A 10,763-nucleotide genomic window follows, 5' to 3' on the forward strand; every position below is an offset into this window, starting at 1 on the left:
GAGAAACAGAAGAAGAGAGGCTTCAAAGGCAGGAAGAAAACAGGCAAAGGCAGGCTAACAGAAGAAGCAGAGAAGCAGAAGAAGAGAGCCTTCAAAGGCAGGAAGAAAACAGGCAAATGTAAGCAAACAGAAGAAGCAGAGAAACAGAAGAAGAGAGGCTTCCAGACAGGAAGAAGATTGGCAAAGGCAGGCTAACAGAAGAACTGCAGAAGAGGATCAAACAAAAGTCAATTGGTTCAAAGGGGCCTTTGCTTACAACCCAAGAAAGAAGTACAGCTCTGACTCTAAGGTGGACATTGGAGAAATGGACAAGGTGTGCAAATATTGCAAGGCCAAAACGTTCAAGGCAGAGACAGCAGGCCTTTGCTGCTCAGCAGGCGAAGTCTGGCTACCCCGCATCGAAGAGCCTCCTGATGTGCTGAAAAGGCTGCTGATTGGCAACACTGCTGATGCCAAGCACTTTCAGAAACACCTTATGAGGTACAACTCAGCCTTCCAAATGACTTCCTTTGGGGCAGAAAAGGATCTCACTGACTACTCTTTCTTTACAACATTTACAATACAAGGTCAATGTTATCACAGGATGGGAAGTCTCCAGCCTGTTCCCAGTGAAAACACCAATACTGTACACAAGTTTGTTCAGGTCTACTTCATGGGCACAAGTGAAGAAGAGGCTGAACAGCGGTGCAGGAATGTTCAAATGTCAAATGGTGCACTCAAATTGAACATTGTGGCAGACCTCCAAGAAATGCTGCACCAGAACCACAAATATGTCAAAGTGTTTAAGTGTGCCCTTGAACAGATGGAGGAAAGACCAGATCTGAAGCTCAAAATAAGGGCCGACCAGACGCCAGCTGGAGAACATGAGAGACGATACAATGCACCTGTGAGTGATGACGTGGCCATCATTGTGGTTCGTGAAGAACTTGGATCAAGAGACATTGTCCTGAAGCAAAGATCGGGCAGTTTAGATTACATCAGAGAAACCCACAGAGCTTATGATGCCCTTCAGTACCCACTGATATTTTCGAAGGGACAGGATGGGTACAACTTTTCTCTGAAGAAAATAAACCCAGCAACTGGCCAGGAGAAAACTGGCAGAAATTCTAAAGTATCATGCAAGGATTTCTACTCTTACCATTTCATGGAGAGAGAATAAGAGGTCAACTATGTCTTGAGGTTTGGCCGTGTCACCTGTCAGCTCATGGTAGACAGCTATGCAAAGATGGAAGCTGAACGCCTTCTGTACATCAGACTGAACCAATCAAAACTACATGCTGAAGAGTACATCCATCTGAAGGATGCCATAGTTACAGATGACATTAATCCAGAAGACATTGGCCAGCCAGTTATTCTTCCATCCAGTTTTACTGGTGGCCCACGGTACATGGCAGAAAGAACCCAGGATGCTATGTCATATGTCAGAAAGTTTGGCCGTCCAGATCTATTCATCACTTTCACCTGCAATCCTGCATGGCCTGAAATCAACAATGTACAAGATTCCAATCTACGACATGACATTATTGCCAGGGTATTCAGTGAAAAACAGAAGAAACTGATATGGTTACTGAAGAAAGGGATGATCTTTGGAGATTTGGTAGCATGGATGTACACCATTGAGTGGCAGAAGCGTGGCCTCCCTCACTCTCACACCTTGATTTGGTGCAAAGACAAAATCCGACCAGATGATATAGACAGGATCATATCAGCAGAACTGCCAGATCCAGAGATGGACCCAGAACTGTTCAAGACCATCTCCACACAAATGATTCATGGGCCCTGTGGCAGCATCAACCCTCGATCTGTTTGAATGAAGGACAACAAATGCCAAAAAAGATTTCCCAAACAACTTCGCCAAGAGACAGAGACTGGTGATGATGGATATCCAGAGTATCTCCGGTGGAGCACTGGCGATGGGGGACACACTGCTAAAGTCAACATTCGCAGTGTGGGAGAGTACAACGTTGACAATCGGTGGGTTGTTCCCCACAACAAAATGCTCTGCAAAATCTTTAATGCACACATCAATGTGGAACTGTGCAGCTCAGTTAAGTCCATCAAATATGTATGCAAGTATGTCAATAAGGGCAGTGACATGGCAACATTTGAAGTAGGTGACAAAAAAAGGTCAGATGAGATTAGCAGGTTCCAGTCAGGCCGATATATATCAACAAACGAAGCAGTGTGGAGGATCCTTGGATTTAACATTCATGAACGCTATCCAACTGTCATCAATTTGGCCGTACATCTGGAAAATGGACAAAGGGTCTATTACACTGCAGAAACTGCCCAAGCACGAGCACAAGGGCCGCCTCCTCAGACTACGTTGACGGCTTTCTTCAAACTCTGCATAGAAGATGACTTTGCCAAGACTCTTCTATACAATGAAGTCCCTACCTACTACACATGGGAGAACAAAAAGTGGAATCGCAGGAAGAAGGACATTCCAGTAGACAATTATCCTGGAGTTTTTGCCAGCAGCGCAATTGGCAGAGTCTACAGAGTTCATCCAAAGAACAGAGACTGTTTCTTTCTGCGCCTTCTCCTGCACATTGTCAGAGGTCCAACATCCTTTAAAGATTTGCGACGGGTTAATGGTCAAGATTGTGCCACCTTCCGCGATGCCTGCCGACTCCATGGTCTATTGGAAGAAGATGAACATTGGAAAAAAGCCATGGATGAGGCAGCAGTCTCACACGCACCAAAGCAACTACGGCAGCTGTTTTCCATCATATTGGCAGCATGTGACATTCAGGATCCAGAGAAGCTCTGGGAGGACCACAAAGGAAATATGTCTGAAGACTTTCTTCACTTGGCCAGATGTCAGAACCCTGGTGTGGATATCGATTTCAACTGTGCAATCTACAATCAAGCCCTGATTGAGCTAGAGAAGCACCTGATTGCCTATGGAACCACTATGGCAAATTGTGGAATGCCCCAACCAGAAAACAGCATTGAGGGAATGGCTCAGGAGCTTCTGAGGGAAACAAACTACAACATGGAAGAGCTGACCACATTTGTAGAGCAGAATGTCCCAAGAATGGTTGAGGACCAACAGCAAGCCCTTAATTCTATCCTGAAGAGTGTTGATGATGATGCTGGCAAGATATTCTTCCTCGATGCTCCTGGCGGGACAGGAAAAACATTCCTCATTAATATCATCCTGGCCAAGGTTCGTCAAAAGTCGGAAATTGCTCTGGCTGTAGCCTCAAGTGGAATTGCAGCTACACTTCTTGAAGGAGGAAGGACAGCACACTCAACTTTCAAACTGCCTTTGGATTTGACCAAGCAATACACCCCAACCTGCAACATTAGCAAGAATTCAGCAAACGCCAAGATCCTTCAACAGTGCAAAATCATCATCTGGGATGAGGCTACTATGAACCACAAGCAGGCATTCGAAGCAGTGAACAGAACACTCCAAGATATTCGCAACAAGAAAATCATGGGTGGTGTGACAACTGTTCTGGCTGGAGACTTTCGTCAGACTCTCCCAGTCATCCAACGGGGCACAAGAGCAGATCAAGTCAAGGCCTGTATCAAGTCTTCTTATCGCCTCTGGCCACATGTGCAAAGACTTACCCTGAATGCCAACATGAGTCCACCTTCTTGGTGACAACACTGCAGGGGCATTCTCAAGCCAGCTTTTGAAAGTTGGCAATGGCCTATACCCTCAAGATGCATCAGAACAAATAACTCTACCATTTGGACAGTTTGTTGAAACAAAAGATGACTTGATCAAAAAAGTCTTTCCCAATATGGAGACCCAGTTCCAGGACTCATCATGGCTTGCCGAAAGAGCCATTTTGGCCCCCAAGAACAATGCTGTTCAAGAGATCAACAGTTTGCTCCTCCACCAACTTCCCGGTCATGAAAGAAATTATGATTCTCTTGACAAAGTGACAGATGAAGATCAGGCAGTAAACTTCCCAACTGAGTTTCTCAACAGTCTTCAGCCTCAAGGACTCCCAACACACAGGTTGATTCTCAAGGTGGGAGCACCAATCATGCTTCTAAGGAATCTTGATCCACCAAAGCTGTGTAATGGAACACGATTGACAATCCAGCAAATGATGCCGCATGTCCTAGAGGCAACCATCCTCTCAGGACAATACAGAGGAGAGAAAGTATTCATTCCAAGGATACCACTTATTCCACCTAACCTTCCATTCTCCTTCAAGAGGATTCAGTTCCCCATCAGGCTATGTTTTGCTATGTCCATCAACAAGATGCAGGGGCAATCAGTGAAGGCTGCAGGCCTGAACTTCACAGAACAAGTGATTGCCCATGGCCAGCTGTACGTGGGCTGTTCGAGGGTTGGAAAACCAAGCAATCTTTATGTCTTGGCACCAAGTAAGAAAACCAGAAATGTTGTATACCAAGAGGTTTTCAGAAATTGAAAATTGAAAAAACGTCATGTAGGAAATGTACTGTGATATTGCTCTAAAATATACATGTTCTTTTCATCTGTGCACAGAGCTGTGCAGAGAGTGTCTGTGATTGTGCACAGAGCAATGACTGTAGGATTAGCAGAGTATGAGAAAAGCTCAACAGGCTACTGAATACAATTTGTTTACAAGCATGAACAAAACAAACCAGAAAAGGTATCACTCACTCACCTTACTAAAAACTTCCAAAAACAGGTGCGATTAGAAAATGTCACGCACCAAACCGAAGCAGCAATAAATACAGGCCCAACAATTGCAAAAAAGATTTTTTTTAAAATACACGATGAAATACCAGCAGATATACAGTGACAACTTTGAGAAAGACAGAAGAGCAAGGAAATATACAAAAAAGAGTTAGACAGATTGGGAATAGACAAAGAAGGATCACTGGAATGGCTAAGAATAAGTCAGCTCAACTGGGACTGAGCTCAACTGGGACGGAGAATGGATCATTATTAATGCCCAAGATCAAGGACACGACATAAATGGCTTTAATAAGATGACAGGACTGAGTCAATCAGACAAGTGTAGGTTCTGCAAGGTATACTTGTAAACTTTCAATGACATTTTCATGAACAGTACCATAGTACTAATCACAATGACGTGTAAACTCCATATCATAATAAAACATGACGTCATCACCATCATCACTAAATTAACGTTTATCGCAACAAGCGGTGGTTTGCAGCCTTAAACCAAATCATTAATATTGTTGCGGTTTTGAGTTTTGTGCAGTCAGTATAATAAAGGTAAAAAATTCCCCTCATAGTTAGTCACACAAGCAACATGTAGCCTCACGATAGTGTAGTTAGCTCTTAGTATTTGTGAGCTTAGTCCTTTTCCTATGTTAGTGCTGCGTTGAGTAGAGTCAGGAGAATAGGCCCTACTTCTACCGACTTTCCAGCCTCCCTAGCCTCATGCCCCTTTGTGCTGACTTTGGTTAATTTTGGGCGAGTTAACACGAGGCAGGCCTAGGAGGGTCGGGGCGGAGCCGAATGAGGGGCGACAGAGAAGCTGACGGTAAGCACGAGCCACAAATCAGGGCTCAGAGGTGGTGGCGGCGGCGCTGCGTCACAGGGTGTGGTAAGAAGGTTCGAGGGGGTTCGAGAAGGTTCGGGGCTTATCTATATAAGCGTTGCACAAAGCCCCCAAGAGGACTCGCGAGGACTCGCTGATGAGAAAGAGAACTGCTGCCCAGAGAGAACTCGCGCGCACTGACCAACCCGGAGGAATCGTTGACGAGCAGGAGTTGAGAGCGTCCAAGGACTGTGAGAGATATGCCGGTGAAGAAAGACGCGCATGAACCGGAATACGCACTATTATAAAGTGACGCTCGGTTGAGTTGGAAGCCGATCCATATACAGTGCATTAAGTCGTGCGAGTGATAACGGCTGTGTAATCGCCAGCCGCGCTGAGAGTCCCGCCTTTGCCGAAACACCTCATCGGCTGCCTTTGTTCAGGAGACACGCTACGAGGTTCCTTCCATCACATGCTGCCATCTTCGCGGGACGTGCTGGGACCGTGGAGAGCCGGACGGGGCCGTTCCTGGATGACCACGTCGACGCGTTTGGCTGAACATCAACCCATCTGCAATTCCCTGTGTGAGTGTGACGGGCCCGAGTCCGGGGGGATAAGATAAGACTGTTTAAGTGCTGCCCTGTGTCTCTGCGTCCCGATCATTGTATATACGTGTGGGAATAATTAAACCTGTGTTCTTCCTTTTTCCATTCGATCGTTCCTGTGATTTCCTCATTGGCTAAGCGTGGTACGAATAGAACCACTCAAATCGGGTTCCACTACCTAAACTGCACGGACCACGTGGTACTCAATCCGCTCGGCGTACCCAAACCACACGTGGCTTGTGCGAGGCTTGCTTCCTCGCTTCCGTGGCGGCGCAGGGATTTAGGTACGAGCGAGACTTGGACGCAAAACCCTACTTTGGATTTTGCCCAAAAGAGGCGTTTCAAGTCTCGGTTCCGCCAAGCCCAGAAAGAACAACGGGATTGATCCCCCCTTGGTAAGTGGAAGAAGGGCGGCGGAGAACCGTAACAATAATATGAATATTTAAAAATTGCACACATCACTATCCTTTACAATTTGACCCTATGAAATACTGTGCATCAACTAATTGTCAAATCTTCATGACTTGCAGGTTCTTCACACCAAACAAGGTACACCCACAAGGATGCCAACATCAGGAGGTGCCAAGATCCAGAAAATAGATGGTATTCGACCAAATAATACTGCTCCGGTGTGCATCATTTGTTTGCGTATGGGCTCTAACAAGTGTACTGTACTGTGTGTTCGACACAATAATGTTCAAATCATATGACTTATTGTTAAGTTTGTGGAGGTACAGTCACGTGAAAAAGTAAGTACACCCCATGTAAAGTTTTGACTTTTTCAACATGTTTCAACATACAGCTATTTGATCTTCATTTCAACAATATTGATAGATAAAGGTGATATAATATAACAAATATCATGAAACATTTACATTTTGTAGTTTATTGTATAATTTAAATAAACATAAATGCAAATTTCGCATGTGGAAAAAGTAAGTACACCCTTGGCTCTAATAGGTGGTATTGCCCCCTTTGGCAGAAACAACCTCAAGTAGGCGTTTCTTATAACTGTCTACCAGTCTCTGACATCGACTGGGAGAAAATTTTGCACACTCCTCCATGCAGAATTCTTTCAGCTGTGCGATGTTTGAGAGGTTTCTTGCATGCACAGCTCGTTTCAAACCCCCCCACAACATCTCGATGGGATTTAGATCCGGGCTTTGACTTGGCCATTCCAGAACCCTCCATTTCTTTCTTTTCAGCCATTCCTTGGTGGATTTACTGGTACGTTTAGGGTCATTGTCATGTTGCAAGGTCCACCTTTGGTTGAGCTTCAACTTTCCGAAAGATGGCCTCACATTAGCCTCAAGCACCCTCTGGTACAATGAAGAATTCATAGTTGATTCTATGATGGTGAGCTGCCCAGGCCCTGATGCAGCAAAGCTGCCCCAAACCATAATATTTCCACCACCATGCTTTACAGTTGGTGTCAGGTTCTTGTGGTCAAAGGCTGTCTTTGGTTTTCGCCAAACATGTCTTCTGGTACTGTGGCCAAATAACTCTACCTTTGACTCATCTGTCCAGAGAACATTGTTCCAGAAATGCTGGTCTTTGCCAAGGTGTTCATTGGCAAACTTTAGTCTTGCCCTGATGTTCTTTCTGGACAGCAAAGGTTTCCGCCTGGCACACATCCCACGTAGATCAAATTTGTGCAGCCTCTTTCTAATGGTGGACTCATGCACTTTGACATCAACAGTGGCAAGAGCTACCAGTAGGTCCTGTGATGACATTCTGGGGTTCTTCGAGACTTATTTCAGCATCTTGCGGTCTGCTCTCTGGCTGAACTTGCTGGGGCGGCCTGGCCTGAACAAGTTGGCAGTTGTTTGGAATCTTCTCCACTTGTCGATGATCTTCCGGACAGTCGAATGATTGATTTCAAATTGTTTGGAGATCTTTTTTAATCCCTTCCCAGACTCGTAGGCATCTATAACCTTCTTTCTGAAGGCCTCAGAGAGCTCTTTTGATCTAGGCATGGTGACACCACCCACTTCAACAACAAAGAGTAAACCAAACTAAATGTCTGAGGTTTAAATAAGGCAGGTTCCTCCAAGATCCTCTCTGACGATGCTCTAATCATTTGCACCTGAGCTGGTGGACCCGATTCTTATTTTAGGTATTTGAAGTAGTGATAAATGTAGGGGTGCACTTACTTTTTCCACATGCGAAATTTGCATTTATGTTTATTTAAATTATACAATGGACAACAAAATGTAAATGTTTCATGATATTTGTTATATTATATCACCTTTATCTATCAATATTGTTGAAATGAAGATCAAATAGCTGCATGTTGAAATAAGTTGAAAAAGTCAAAACTTTACATGGGGTGTACTAACTTTTTCACATGACTGTAGATGATGAAATACCAGAGTACAGGCAGGATCGTATAGGTATAGCATGGACCGTGGACGAGTCAAAGACCTCGATGTATGAAGTCGGGAAACTGGAGCTCAAGTTGTTTGAGTCTTCACACGAGGGGTGAAGCTATGGTAATTAGATAGGGGGTCAAGATTTGTTGTCCCCCGGTATGTGATTGCCCTCGGTGGTTTTTCCCTACGTTTTTACAATTATAACAAGGCAGGTCATAAAACCATCCATAAAACAACAACCATCCACTACAAGCAGGCAGAACAGTTCGGCAAGTAAGCCACGCCTTAATGACAGGCACGCTAGGCAAAGCAGACGGGCCACGCCCCAAAGTTAGTCGTTGGTAGAGCATTAGCATGGGGTGATTCGATGGGGCTCGGCGATTGGCCAGTGTAACGTCAGAGCGAGTAAGTTCGAAGGGAAAAAAGGACTTAAAAGAAGAATCGCTCTTTTGTGGGTTTTTTTGGATCGAAGAGGAAGGTTGGCCATCTTTGGTTTGGGCCTCTGAGGAGAAGGCTGGCTTTTTTGGTGCACTTTTGACGAGTGAGGAGCTCTTGGTTGCGTGGGCAAGATTGTGAGGGAGCGAAGAAGAAGGGTGCGTGCCTCTGCCTGTCTCTCTCTGCTGCTTCTGGTTGAGCAGAACGGGCACGATATCTGGCTTGTGTGTGCTTGAGGAAAGCTTACGGCACTTTTGTGGAACTTTGGCAAAGTCAGAGGTGGAGGTGGAGGTGTTGTGGTTTGTGGTGCTCTTCGGATGAGCTGGGCGCCGCGTTGTTCTGGCTGGTCCGGGAATGAGAGGACGACGTTTGGCTGCCTGCTTGACAGCTCAGTGTACGTCGCCGTTGTCGGCCGGCACTATTTTGCATGCTACGGCGCGGGAGGCATTGGGCCCGGACCATCGCCATCACCTTTATAGACGTCCTTGTTGAGACCAGAGCTGAGTTCCAGCTAATTCAAAGAAACATTTTATTTTATTTCATCTTTCCCATGTGTCGTATTTGTGACTGAGTGAAGATATCTCAAAGTAGAATTTTAGTTTTTACTTCAATCTTCATTTCACCACTTTCGTATTGCATTAATTTTTTTATTAAATCCTTATTGTGTTGCATTTTATTTGTCGTGTCGCGTTTCTTAGTTTGTGGGTTCGTGAATAAACAAGTGTGGTTGCCTTCCATCCCGCGAGCGCCAAAAAGTACCACCAATTTTCGGGCTGCCAGGACAATATTGCTTGCACCTTCTCATCTTTCGCTGGTATCAATTGATCAATTGAGTAGTTTCATGTGGTAATTATGCGCATGTAAAATAAACACAGTATTGCTAGGAATTGGCTGTAACCCAACCTGTCATAAAAGTAACTATGGATTGTTGGTGTTGCAGATAAATTCATGATGGTTCATCGTTTTACATGAAATGTAAAACAAGCCACGAAAGCAACATCATATTCTGGAAGCAATCGCATCGTTGGCTTGGAACATTTGTGCTTGTGAACGAGCCAATGGACACCAATAACCACATATATGGGGTGCCAATGATCGAATCCGACAGCTCATCTACCACGGAACCATCGCAGTGGCAAGGTCTGTCATCCCAGGGTCGCTGTCTGCAGTAGACAAGACGATGGAGACATTCATGAAGTTCACCAAATCCTCAGGTACACCACCGGTCAAAAGTTTTAGAACACCTCAATTTTTCTAGTTTTTATTGAAATTTACGCAGTTTAATGTCTCAATGTACTCTGAAATTAAGCACAGAACAAATAAACAATTGGAGATAAAAAAAAAATCATAGAATCATTTTGTTTAACAAAATTTAATTTAAATTTTTGACTCGGCAAAGTAGCCACCTTTTGCAGATATAACCGCGGAACACACTCGTGGCATTCTTTCTACAATGGAAATCAAATATTGTTCGGGAAGTTCTTCCCAACACTGTTGCAGAAGTTCCCACAAATGTGTTGCACTTGTAGGTTGCTTGGCTTTCAGCCTTCTGTCAAGTTCATCACAAACCAGCTCGATGGGGTTTAATCTGGAGACTGTGCTGGCCATCCATGATTTGAAGCCTACCGTCTTGTTCTTTTCCTTGAAGGTACTTTTGACAAAGCCTGGAGGTGTGTTGAGGGTCATTATCTTGCTGTAGGATGAACCCCTGACCAACTAGGCGTATACCAGAAGGTACTGCATGGCCCTGCAAAATGCTGTGGTAGCCCTTTTGGTTCAGGGTGCCAGGCACTCTGTGCAAGTCGCCGACTCTGGATCCAGCAAAAAAGCCCCAGACCATCAAGCTTCCTCCTCCATATTTGACAGTTGGTGTCACACACTAAGGA

At 44.9% G+C, this 10,763-nt stretch overlaps 1 pseudogene; it reads left to right on the forward strand.

Annotated features, from left to right (window-relative positions):
* The first annotated feature begins 1,204 nt into the window (after positions 1-1,204).
* On the forward strand, positions 1,205-3,616 carry LOC144891243 (uncharacterized; annotated as a pseudogene).
* Positions 3,617-10,763: the final 7,147 nt, after the last annotated feature.

The sequence above is a fragment of the Myxine glutinosa genome, chromosome 3 (genome assembly GCF_964187855.1).
Source record: "Myxine glutinosa chromosome 3, kmMyxGlut1.1, whole genome shotgun sequence".
Classification (NCBI taxonomy): Eukaryota; Metazoa; Chordata; class Myxini; order Myxiniformes; family Myxinidae; genus Myxine; species Myxine glutinosa.